We start from the raw sequence: 12,500 nt of genomic DNA, 5'->3' as shown, positions 1-12,500 counted from the left end.
GTCTTTCATTTCTGCCACAAATCTGCGTCCCAGTATTTTTTAATTCAGTTTTGAAATATTGCCTTGAACACATAAATAAGCCAGTCCAGCCACTTCAGGGGGTCTCAGACCACCATCCGTGCAGTCAGCTGGCTGTTCTTTTTCAGGCCTGGTTGGGCATTGTCTTGCCCTTCTGTTACTCTGCATAGCGTCGACTTGACTTTTTGCTGACGAGCCAGTGAGGGAGTGGTGACAGGGCGATGACGTGTCTCTGATGCCTGGTCACGCACAAGAGCCACACTGTGATGGGAAATACAACACCCCTCCCCCCGGGCTGTTCAGTGTCCAGTTATCCACACACTCACAGATCCACAGCTCTGTGAGAGGGCAGTTATCCACACACTCACAGATTCACAGCTCCGTAAGAGGGCAGTTATCCACACACTCACAGATCCACAGCTCTGTGAGAGGGCAGTTATCCACACACTCACAGATCCACAGCTCTGTGAGAGGGCAGTTATCCACACTCACAGATTCACAGCTCTGAGAGAGGGCAGTTATCCACACTCACAGATCCACAGCTCTGTGAGAGGGCAGTTATCCACACTCACAGATCCACAGCTCTGTGAGAGGGCAGTTATCCACACACTCACAGATCCACAGCTCTGTGAGAGGGCAGTTATCCACACTCACAGATTCACAGCTCTGAGAGAGGGCAGTTATCCACACACTCACAGATCCACAGCTCTGTGAGAGGGCAGTTATCCACACACTCACAGATCCACAGCTCTGTGAGAGGGCAGTTATCCACACACTCACAGATCCACAGCTCTGTGAGAGGGCAGTTATCCACACACTCACAGATTCACAGCTCCGTGAGAGGGCAGTTATCTACACACTCACAGATTCACAGCTCTGTGAGAGGGCAGTTATCCACACCCTCACAGATCCACAGCTCCGTGAGAGGGCAGTTATCCACACACTCACAGATCCACAGCTCCGTAAGAGGGCAGTTATCCACACACTCACAGATCCACAGCTCCGTGAGTGTATATGCAGGCGATTCAGTGCTCAGTGGGTTAAACGGAGGAATCGAGTCCAGCTCATGGCTTGCATTTCAGTAGAATTACAGTCGCAAAACAGTGTTGCATGCTGAATATTCTGTAACTAGGAGATTGTTTTTAATGCAGCCTGGAAACAAAGTAAAAAAAATAGAAAAGAAACAAGCCGTTTACGTAAGAAGTTAAATTTGGATTCACACTGTGTTCTCAGCCCTGCTGCCACACTCCAGCGTAAACACCAGCGCTCTGCCTTCCTTAAGGCCAGGGGGTGAAGAAAAACTAAGTTTGTTCATTCGGGTTTCTGCTGAAAAGCTCCAGCCGCACACTCAATGTGCATTTCATTACCGCTCAGCAGCGCACACTGATTTCAGAGCTCCCGCATGGAGATTACGGAGTGGGATTAGCGCCCCCTGGTGTGCAGGAGGACTGCAGTGGGGCTGCACACCGGCCCCCCGCTCAGCCCCAAAACACGGAGGAGTTTCAGTTACTGAGATGTGTTCTGAGGGCAGAAGTAGATGGGATTGGTTCTCTCAGGCGGCCAATCGAGAAGCGGAGGAGACGGGTCATTTGCAGCGGGGCGTGAGACTGATCTCCCATGAAGGCCTGCGATACGCACAGGTAACGACCCATCTTTTACTTTTGTGAGACAAGAAACATCGCTGAAGTGACATTAAAAGTAATGAACAAAAATGACAAAACAAGAGAAATTAAGATTGCCTTTCCCCAAACCCCCTGGAAAGACTTGAGAAATATCATGTGTACGTTATTGTATTTTTTTTTTTTTTTTTTAAAGGGAGCAAAACAAAGAGAAAAGGAAAGGGAATGGACCCTGGTCTCCTACATTAGACACTATCACACTAACCAGCGCACTAAATCTGCTGGGAGCCAAGGCAGAATCAAACCCTACATTAGACACTATCACACTAACCAGCGCACTAAATCTGCTGGGAGCCAACGCAGAATCAAACCCTACATTAGACACTATCACACTAACCAGCGCACTAAATCTGCTGGGAGCCAAGGCAGAATCAAACCCTACATTAGACACTATCACACTAACCAGCACACTAAATCTGCTGGGGGCCAAGGCAGAATCAAACCCTACATTAGACACTATCACACTAACCAGCACACTAAATCTGCTGGGGGCCAAGGCAGAATCAAACCCTACATTAGACACTATCACACTAACCAGCACACTAAATCTGCTGGGAGCCAAGGCAGAATCAAACCCTACATTAGACACTATCACACTAACCAGCGCACTAAATCTGCTGGGAGCCAAGGCAGAATCAAACCCTACATTAGACACTATCACACTAACCAGCGCACTAAATCTGCTGGGAGCCAAGGCAGAATCAAACCCTACATTAGACACTATCACACTAACCAGGGCACTAAATCTGCTGGGAGCCAAGGCAGAATCAAACCCTACATTAGACACTATCACACTAACCAGCGCACTAAATCTGCTGGGAGCCAAGGCAGAATCAAGCCCTACATTAGACACTATCACACTAACCAGCGCACTAAATCTGCTGGGAGCCAAGGCAGAATCAAACCCTACATTAGACACTATCACACTAACCAGCGCACTAAATCTGCTGGGAGCCAAGGCAGAATCAAACCCTACATTAGACACTATCACACTAACCAGCGCACTAAATCTGCTGGGAGCCAAGGCAGAATCAAACCCTACATTAGACACTATCACACTAACCAGCGCACTAAATCTGCTGGGAGCCAAGGCAGAATCAAGCCCTACATTAGACACTATCACACTAACCAGCACACTAAATCTGCTGGGAGCCAAGGCAGAATCAAACCCTACATTAGACACTATCACACTAACCAGCGCACTAAATCTGCTGGGAGCCAAAGCAGAATCAAACCCTACATTAGACACTATCACACTAACCAGCGCACTAAATCTGCTGGGAGCATGCTTGAGCATGTGGAATACTGACTCCACCTCCTCCTGTTTTTGACTTGGGCGCCTGTTAGAACCAATCACATCTATTTGTGCCCTCAGAACGCATTCCATTATCTCTTAGCTGTGTTCTAAATCACATAATTAGCATATATATGTACTACATTTCAATGAAAATGAGCCTGAGATCTAGTACTAGTATGCGAGTATGCGGTATCAAACACTGCCAAAAACTCCTATGACTGAGCACACAGCTCAGCAACATCTGCAGGCTTTGATTATCTGATGAACAGACGCCTCTCCCGGTTTAGCGCCCCCTGGCTTTCAGGAGGACTGCACAGCCTGCACTCTGCCCCACTCTGCCCCGCCCTCACAGAGCAGACAGCTCAGCAACATCTGCTGGCTTTGATTATCTGATGAACAGAAGCCTCTCCCGGTTTAGCGCCCCCTGGCTTTCAGGAGGACTGCACAGCCTGCACTCTGCCCCACTCAGCCCCGTCCTCACAGAGCAGACAGCTCAGCAACATCTGCTGGCTTTGATTATCTGATGAAGAGACGCCTCTCCCGGTTTAGCGCCCCCTGGCTGTCAGGAGGACTGCACAGCCTGCACTCTGCCCCACTCTGCCCCGTCCTCACAGAGCAGACAGCTCAGCAACATCTGCTGGCTTTGATTATCTGATGAAGAGACGCAGGGCAGCCAGACGACCGACCCAGAGGAGCGCGAGCCGTGCCAGGCAAGATTAAAGCCGGGCACCCGGCGCCCTGGCGCGGCTCACGAGGGCGATACCGGGCTGGCAGCGCCGCCGCTGAAGCCGTAAGAACCCGGGCCGGGCCAGAGGGGCCGGGACAGAGGGGCAGGGACAGAGGGGCAGGGCGCACGGTCAGAGACAAACACGCACCGGCTGCAACCGCAACATTTTATTTATTTTCTGTTATTCCCCCCCCCCCCCCCCCCCCGGAGCGATCTGGCATTCATAACGCCCAGGGGCTCGGGAAACATGTAACGGTGCGGACGCCTCACACAGAAATAAAGGGCCTTCTTTCTCTCAGCTCGCTGAAATTACATTCATAGACAGTTTTATTTCTCGTATTAGGATCTGCGAATATACAGAAATTGATTTTTAGCTGATGGGTGAAAAGAAAATATTTGATAATTACTTGAAAAAATAACTCGACTTGAGCATCTTCAGTTGAGCTTCAAAGTGTACAAAACAGAGCATACAAGGCTCACTAGATGATTGATATTCACAAGCAAAGACCAGACTCCAAGATTAAAGGTTTAACACTTTTTAAGGCTTTAAGGCTGTTTCCAGAATACGCTAGCTAAGATTAGATATTCAATCAAACATCTTGATACATTTTCAAAAATCCATCAGAAAGTGACATCACTTTCGCCATAACTCCGCAGCCTTGTCTTTCCTTCGTGTCTGTTCAAGGTGACCCCTGTGAAGATTGCAGCATTTTCTACACAAACAACTGTCCTGTTTGGATGCAAAGCGGAGCCCGTCAGCTCCACACATTCCCAGGCTTTTCGGCTCTGGAGACGGAAACACGCCACGCGGCCCCCGAACTAATTCAGCCCGTGATAGGGTGCGTTCCACCCGGGCGCGCAGACCGAACACCCGGGCGGAAGCGTGCGCGGGAGACAGCGGTCTGAGCCTCGGATCCGGGAGGGCTCGGAGAACGGCTCTTCGGTTCGGCGGGTGCGGAACGACGCTTTTTCAATAAGCGATAACCGCGGCGTTTTAGCAACACGTTTTTATCCGAGAGGATCTCTCCAAATTGCATTTAGACGAATGATTACGCCCGGCGCGTCTCTGAAGGCCGCACTTATCGGGCACGCAGTCTATTTACACTGATGGATCTCCAAATAAAGACATTACAGGTTGGAGCTTCGCAGCGCCCTCCCCAACCCCGTAACCACCGGAGCCCGGGTCTTTTCCCAGAAGCCCTTCTCTCTCGGACCTGGAGTTCTGCATCAAGCCGGGCCTGGCGCTAAGAAAACTGCAGACGTTAAGAATAATAAAAAGAATAAGAATAAGAAAGATAATAATTGCGTTTATATAGCGCTTTTCTCCTATTCAAAGCGCCACCGCCGCTGTGCGGCAACAGCAGCCATTTTGCGGCAGAATGCTCACATCGGCCGCGGTGGAGAGGTAGAGAACGATTATATAGCCAATTAGATCAGGGCGTGATTAGGTGGCAGATTGAAAGAGCCACTTTGGGAATTTAGCCAGGACACCAGGACCAGCGGCGTGTGGGGAATGGGTCCGGGCTGGATGCGCTGGGCCTGGGAAAGCGCACGCTTCAGGGAGGCAGTGAAACGAAACGCGCGGGGTGTCTGGGGGCGCAATGAGCTCAAAGAGCTGGGGGGGAGGGGGGGAGGGGGAGGGACAGGCACCTGACCGAGGGGCCACAGGACGGCTCTCGTATCCACTTCAATCAGCGCACACTCCTTACGCCGCAACAGCACAGAGAGCTGCCGTTCTACTGCAGACACTCACTACAGCCAGCGAGGGAACAGGGGAGGAGGGCGGGAGGAGACAAATAAAGAAATAAATAAAGAAATAATCAGAACTCGGGAAGCGACGGCGTGATGGTAATGGTGGGGCATGTCTGCCTGACTTTTCTTCATCAGTATTCCAGACATTTCCACCATTTGGTGTTTTTCAGCTTTAAAGTTTGTATTTACATTCAGAAGATGCATTTTTCAGCTTAATGGCTGCTTGACTTGTGGATTCTTGCTCCCGAGCTGTGCGTGGGATCAGGACGAGAGGCTAATGTCCCCCTTCACTCCTCACTGAGAGAGAGACCACCCTCCTGCTCCATGCTGTGGGGAGAGACCAGCTTCCTGCTCTACCCTTTAAGGAGAGACCAGCCTCCTGCTCTAAACTGTGGAGAGAGACCTCCCTCCTGCTCCATGCTGTAGAGAGACCAGCCTCCTGCTCTACATTGTGAGGAGAGACCACCCTCTTGCGCCACACTGTGGGGAGAGGCCATCCTACTGCTCCATGCTTTAAGGAGAGACCTCCCTCCTGCTCCATGCCATGCTTTAAAGAGAGACCTCCCTCCTGCTCCAGGCTGTGGGGAGAGACCGGGCTGTGGGGAGAGACCGGGCTGAGGGGAGAGACCGGGCTGAGGGGAGAGACCGGGCTGAGGGGAAAGACCGGGCTGTGGGGAGAGACCGGGCTGAGGGGAGAGACCGGGCTGTGGGGAGAGACCGGGCTGTGGGGAGAGACCGGGCTGAGGGGAGAGACCGGGCTGTGGGGAGAGACCGGGCTGAGGGGAGAGACCGGGCTGAGGTAATGCTCGCGGCTGCAGGGCAGCACTTAGAGTGGCGGGCCGGGGCATTTTCCGTCCTCTGTTCCATTATCGCTCCGCTCCGTTCCCGGAAAAGCCAGCCCCTCCCGCAGACAGCAGAGAGGGAAAATCCCGTCTGCCTGTCTGTCTGGGCTGTGTGGTGGTGAGGACACACTGTACCGTCCCTGAGTTCTGCACAAGGCTGCTCCCTGAGACGAGGCCAGCTCTCAGCCCACAACAGGCATACGGACCTCATCACACAGGAGAGGAGACCATTAGGGGCTTATAAGAGTCCTCCCCTAAATTATAAACATTCTAAGCATTTTAAGCATTTTATACAAGAAAAAGACAGCAAGGCAGAGACAAGGAGTCCGGACACGGGAGACTGCAGCCGGACTAGAGGCAGCACAGTCAGGCTGGAGAACACCAGAACATAAAAGAATATCATTACGCATAAGATGAAAGATGCAAATTGCGCGGGAGAGGAAAGGGGCTTATAAGAGCCCTACATTATAAGAGTGCTAAAAAGAGTCCCTCCCCTCCACTAAAAGAAAAGAAAAGGGCAGTGAGCCTGCGGAGTCAGACCGGAGGCCCAGGGCCCTCCTCCCCGTGCTCCGTGCTCCGGCCCCGGCGCTCAGAGCAGGTGCTGCTCTCCCCGTGCCGCGCGGCTGTAAACAACACTTAAGAGCAGAAAACAAGCAGGTCGATAAATATGGATCCAGCGCAGGAGGCAGGGCTGTATTTAAACACTGTTCTATTAAAAACACACGTACAGGGGGGCTCCGGAGTTATGAGCGCCCGCCCCAGCCTAACCCCGCCCGGCCGGAGAGCGAAGCCCCGGGGCCTCCTGCGGGGGGGCGCGCTGCGTTTCATCTTCCGGCCCCTTACAGCCCCTTCCTGAAGGAGGCTGTAACCTCCACGGGACGGTGGGGAAGATAGAGGTCAGCTCGTTGGACGTGTAGGAGGAGGCTGCGGCCGGCAGGTCAGGGTTTTGTAGCGAGCTCACCTTCACTCTTTTTCTCGGGTTTTGGCGGTGACTTTAAGTGCCGGCGGCAATGTCACGCACCTCCTTCCGCAGGGACGGGAAGGGAGTCTGTGGCGCCTCCAGGCGGCTCAGGCTGGAGAAACGATGGTTCTCAGCCGCGTGCGAGCCTTGTGATTGGGTGTTTGAGTCCTGGTCGCGCCATTGGCTGGGGGTCCGCATTGGGTAGGCAACAATCGGGAGTGATGGGCCTAAGCCGACTTTCCCATTAGCCTCATCGCTCTATAGCGGCCACTACTGGCCAGAACAGGTGCCTGCGGGCACACAAACGTATTACCCAGCGGCATGGGCAGTGTGCAATCGGTGGTGTGGAAAATAGCGAGAATAGGCAGGAACAGGGAGACTAGGTGCGCAGTACAGCTAGGTACCGAGCACACGGCAGGTTGTCCTGGTGACGTACACAACGTCGGGAGAAAACAGACCCCAGCTGTCAGCACAGCTCTGGCGTCAGTGTAACAGAAGGCCCAGAACGGCAACGGCAGCGCCCCCGGCAACGGAGAGAAAATTAAAACCCACTCCATTAACAGGCATGCAGGGAGCATCTCTGGGCAAAATAAAAACTTGGAAAGTGTTGGACTCGATGATCTAAGAACGTACCTGCTGACTCCGTGCGCGCTTTGACACTTTTTTCCTGGGGGTTGAGGTTCAAAAGCCGACTTTCAACTACGTACACAAAGACAGAAAACCATTTGAAGCCCGGAATTAACCTAGGGGTCAACTGCAAGGTGGGAAACTCAACATGGTTTCAGAAAACCTACCGGGCCAGTCCCCTTCAAAAGGGGAAAAAAAAGCCCCCATCGATCTCATCTCACACAAGATTATATCAACATACCAACCAGTGCGTGCCTACCAGCCCCAGCGTGTCAAACGGCTGTTTGTAGACGTCTGTCTGTGGATGTGCTGTATTGTTTTACAGCTGTCTTTGTGTTCTCATTTTGGGGTTTATGCACCTTTCTTTGTGCGTATGAAGAAATTAATGGCCCTGACAGCACATACTCAATAAATCGTCGAGCGTTGCTGCCCCAGATTCCATTTTAATCTGGGTTTTTTTGGCGAAGGAGAAGCGGGGTGCTCGATGAACACACATCAGTGACAGGCTGCCGCAGAGCCGCTCTTCCTCCTGCCTCCTCACCCTCACTCCTGCCCTCTCCTTCCTTCATCGGATGTGTTCATCAAAATTTTCCAGTAACTACTCGGAAGGCAGGGATCACCAAATCTGTCCCTTGAATCCATATTCAGTCCTGGTTTCTTGCCTCCCAGGTAATTAACTGAACAATTAGTGCATCTGATTTGGCCGGACTGTCTTGACAGCTGACTCCCAGGTAAAGGGAGGAGGTAAACCAGCAGGTCTTGGCCTTTGGGGACCATGGTTTGATGTGTCTAGTTTCTCTTAAACACACAGTAGAAGAGGGTGGTTTATATCAGAGCAGTGAGACTGAAACCTCTCGTGACGTTACATGGATTGTGCGGCCGAACCCAAATGCAGCCCCCCGGGCGGGGAAGCGGGCCGGTCTGAGGACACCAGTCACACACGGCTGTGTACCGCCGTCGCCGCGGCGACGCGTTCCAGTCACACGCGTTTCCGTCCCGCCATCTACCGCCGCTTATCTGAAGACGCCCAATATTCATCCTCCCATCCGCCGTCCCGCACAGCGTCGCCCCGGAAACCCCAACGCACAGAGACGGAGACACAGCCACCACACGCAGGACACAGTCAGCCTAACACCAACTAACACCAACTAACACCAGCCTAACACCAGCCTAACACCAACTAACACCAACTAACACCAGCCTAACACCAACTAACACCAACTAACACCAGCCTAACACCAACTAACACCAACTAACACCAACTAACACCAGCCTAACACCAACTAACACCAACTAACACCAGCCTAACACCAACTAACACCAACTAACACCAACTAACACCAACCTAACACCAACTAACACCAACTAACACCAACTAACACCAGCCTAACACCAGCCTAACACCAACTAACACCAACCTAACACCAGCCTAACACCAACTAACACCAGCCTAACACCAGCCTAACACCAACTAACACCAGCCTAACACCAGCCTAACACCAACTAACACCAGCCTAACACCAGCCTAACACCAACTAACACCAACCTAACACCAGCCTAACACCAACTAACACCAGCCTAATACCAACTAACACCAACCTAACACCAGCCTAACACCATCCTAACACCAGCCTAACACCAACCTAACACCAGCCTAACACCTACTAACACCAACTAACACCAGCCTAACACCAGCCTAACACAAACTAACACCAGCCTAACACCAACTAACACCAACTAACACCAGCCTAACACCAGCCTAATACCAACTAACACCAACCTAACACCAGCCTAACACCATCCTAACACCATCCTAACACCAGCCTAACACCAACCTAACACCAGCCTAACACCAGCCTAACACCAGCCTAACACCAGCCTAACACCAGCCTAACACCCTTTACTCCATCAGCTCCGGAGCAGGAGGGCTGCTCCTGCAGGAGGGCTGCTCCTACCTGTGGAATATGTGTATGCACACAGTCTCTCTCCCTCTCACAGCACAAACAGCCGTTCACTCGCTCAAGGTCAACCTGTCAGCCGCGTCACAACGGCTACAGCACTATTAAGAGAAGTACAGAAATAACTGCTTTTTATTGAGTGGAAATGCAATTCTTTTTTTTTTACAGCAAGACAAACTAGTGCTGTTGTCAGGAAATGTACTGCAAATGCAATCAATACGGAGGAGTGACAAATTAATTCAAAAAAATGCACTGATTACGTCATTTATTTTGTACAAGGGGTCATACAAACGGATGCTAGCATCAAGAGGCCAAGATAGAATTGCGCTAGCTGATCGTTAATAATAATAATAGACAATATATTGAAGATTTTATAACATCTATATATTATAAAATAATTGATTTGATTTATAATGGACATTTCTTGAAACCCAAAGCACCACAAAGCATTAAATACAATGAATCAAATCGATACAGCAGTGTTAGAACAAGACAAAAAAACAATAACCAACACACAGCAGTTTCAGCACAAAGGCAGCAGTAGCATAAGACAATCCCTAGCCCAGTGGGAACCAGCCCTGTTCCTGGAGATCTACAGTCCTGTAGGTTTTCACTCCTATCCAAATCTGGCACACCTGATTCTACTAATTAAGCAACGCGACGAGATCTCTCCACTAGCTGTTGAATGCGGTGTGCTTCGTTAGGGTTGGAGTGAAATACTACAGGACGGTAGATCTCCAGGAACAGGGATGGGAACCACTGGCCTAGCCACAGGCGTTGAAGGAGTTTGGGAAGAGGCGAGTTTCTTAAAGCAATTTTGCGTGGGCGCTTTTTGGATTTTAGATTTTGTGATATTAGACTTTCAGGTAATGAAGGGAAAACTCAGTGTTTCACGTGGATCTTGCACTCTGCCACACAGCCAAGAAAGGCGAAGACAATCGCTGGAGAATTTGCCGGAAACTTGACGAAACTTCATAAACCTGTGAAGGAACCCGCGGGGGCACTGGGAGGCTGTGGGCCCCTGACACCAAGGGCACGCACGCACCTCCAGTCCCCTCTGCGCCCCCCCCCAGTGCCCTCTGCGCCCCCCCCCCCAGTCCCCTCTGCGCCCCCCCCCCCCCCCCCCAACAAAAGAACCCGTCTCCATCCGCGCTCCGTCATTCCCTCCCTCACACGGCTTTCCCCCGCACAAAGCTTGTCACTACATAAAGAAAACACACCGACATTGAGAGATCAGAAAGCGCTCTCAACTATAATCCATAAATATACCTTTAAAAAGAAGCTGCAGTGATTTGTCACTCTGCGGTTGGCGCCGGAGCGCGAGCTGACGCAAGACTGACAGGTGAGTTACGGCGGGGGCCGGGACCGGCTTTCATCATTTCCCCACGGCCCTCTCTTAAAGGGATCTTCTCATGCTTTCGCACCTACCTCCCCCCCCCCGTCCCTTTAACGGGTTTCACGGAGCGCCGCGTCATTAAAGCGCATTTCGTTACTATTAACAACTTTCAATTTATAAATATGAGGGCGGCCCTCCCCCCCGCTGCAGCCACAACAGCTCGTTAGCTCGATGCGCCGGGGAAGAAAAAACAGAAAGAGCAGGCGAGATTCACCGGGAACCGGCCGTATTAAAAATGCAATACCGTCTTCCGATAGCTTATGAATTTCCTTGGAGAAATTTTGCTACGGCAATCAGCGAAACTCCCTCCAGCTTTAGGCAGCTAAGTAATGTTTAGTTCCAATCTTCCGCCGGTCTCACGTGAGCCGCACGGTGCCACACACCGGTCGGAGCGCCAGCGTCAGAACGGGGAAAATCAAGGGAGACACCGTCTCCTTTCCATTAAATGATAAAGCGGGAGGGCGGAGAAGAAACGAACCAATTTAAAATGGCTGCCCCACAGGTCAGGGGGAGCCGCTGCAGAATGCCTCCCTGATATTTCTCTACCCTGACATACAAATAAAAACAGAATTTTAAGTTGTGATTTCCAATACACGGGGCTAAAAGGTTTTGTGTTTATCTCCTCTGAAACTGTTTATTCACTATAGAATATTAAAAAGCCTTCAGGCTCTATGGGGATACATAAATCTGTGTGCTTTTTGTTGTTCCTTGTATACAGGAGAAAAACAGTGTGTTCAGTCGTATAAAAAAATATTAGGTATATATAAATATATAAGAAGAATCTACCGCACCTGGCCAACTAGAAGAGACACAGCAGCATTTATTTTCTTGAAGATAAATAATCACAAAAACAGCATGACAGCCCGTCTTTAAACCTCATTATAACAAAATAAAGTTCTAATATTTCCATTACACTGCTGGGCTAGTGCACTGTCTGCAGGACTTTTAGTAATAAAATGTTCCAACCGCTAATATACAGCAGAAAGTGGGAGAGGGAAATGTACTTGGTATTTTGACTCCACAGTAAAGGTAGTATCAACTGATGTTCAAAACAATCAGGAACATCTTAGTGAGGAACCCTTGCAGAGATGCAGTGCTATTTTTGTTAATAAAAACACCCAAAGATAAGAATATAAATGTTCACACTAAACGATAGCTGTCATTGCTGTATTTCAAAACAGTATACTCTTCTCCAACAATCAATTTAAAATAAAGATATAAATAATTCACAGACTTTGTGTAA

General features: G+C 50.5%; 1 protein-coding gene across 2 annotated transcripts in view; it reads right to left on the bottom strand.

The window, feature by feature from the left end:
• Positions 1 to 12,500, bottom strand: part of LOC133109880 (calmodulin-binding transcription activator 1-like) — a 420,257-nt gene that overhangs the window by 382,893 nt on the left and 24,864 nt on the right. The gene's annotated exons all lie outside the window — the stretch shown is intronic.

This window comes from Conger conger, chromosome 14 (assembly GCF_963514075.1).
Source record: "Conger conger chromosome 14, fConCon1.1, whole genome shotgun sequence".
Taxonomy (NCBI): Eukaryota; Metazoa; Chordata; class Actinopteri; order Anguilliformes; family Congridae; genus Conger; species Conger conger.
This window is presented reverse-complemented; position numbering and strand designations above follow the sequence as displayed.